Source organism: Sinocyclocheilus rhinocerous, unplaced genomic scaffold (assembly GCF_001515625.1).
Source record: "Sinocyclocheilus rhinocerous isolate Xijiao unplaced genomic scaffold, SAMN03320098_v1.1 scaffold2572, whole genome shotgun sequence".
NCBI lineage: Eukaryota > Metazoa > Chordata > Actinopteri > Cypriniformes > Cyprinidae > Sinocyclocheilus > Sinocyclocheilus rhinocerous.
This window is the reverse complement of record NW_015633224.1, coordinates 31969-32986: the sequence shown is the minus strand read 5'-3', so window position 1 is coordinate 32986 and position 1018 is coordinate 31969. Positions and strand designations below refer to the sequence as shown.

General features: G+C 34.3%; 1 protein-coding gene across 1 annotated transcript in view; it reads right to left on the bottom strand.

Moving 5' to 3' along the window:
- Positions 1 to 1018, bottom strand: part of LOC107743963 (kinesin-like protein KIF22) — a 17761-nt gene that overhangs the window by 2539 nt on the left and 14204 nt on the right. The window lies entirely within an intron of this gene.

The window sequence follows — 1018 nt, the reverse complement described above, 5'->3', positions numbered from 1 at the left end:
CTGTATTCTATATATAGTACCAGTCAAATGTTTGGACACACGAATGGGAAAGTATCCAAACTTTGGACTGGTACTGTACTATAATGTCTATATGGGCCTTTTTTTACTCCCTAATATCGGTATCGGCCCCAAAAAAAACCATATCGGTCGGGCTCTAATCAGTTCACATGCGCTACTGCTTCGCTTTATCGGAGGTGTCAACAGCGATCTATCATGCCACATTAAAGAGCGCCAAAAAAGGTATTTTTTGCTTGAATTTCCTAATAAAATGGACAGAATTTTAAATCCGAGTCTTTATTTCATATCAAAAGTAACAACGCACAAAGCTTAGCATATTATTGCGCTGTTATTGGGCAATGTCTATGGTAAACTATTAAACTGTAAAATGACTAAAAAAAGCATGATTTACAGTTCAGATACAAGTTTTTCACAAAATCAAAGTTTTATAAAATGATACACTTCACATTTCAGCCTTTAAACCATTTTTAAGATGATTGATAGGTCAAAATGATTAATTATTATTTTAATTTAAACAATTATCATCAATAAATTATTATATTAAATAAACACATTTTACTGTTTAGATTTTTATAATGAATCATCTTCTTATCGATCCACCAGTTCACATTCACAGCTCTGCGTGTTTGCAGGGTAAAAACATGGATCGACTTTCGCATTGGTCTTAACAAAAACAACCCAATGTTCCTGCAATACCGGAGGCTGCAGTTCTAGGACCGCATTTCTAGGACCCAATTTTTTGCTACAGCACCATCTAGCCAATTCTATTCCAACAGAGGAAACCTGATTCAAACATAGGGCTGGGTGATATGGCCAAAATTGATATCACGATATATTTCTTAATTTCGGTCGATGATTATTGTTATAGATTGAAACAAATGTGCTTCAGCCAGAAAAAAAAAAAAAAAAGAGTATGAAAAGTGCTCAGAGTCGCTGCAGAAACCAAAAAAAATTGAACAACAACAAAAACTGGAAATGTTGCTGGAGACGGGCTTATTTA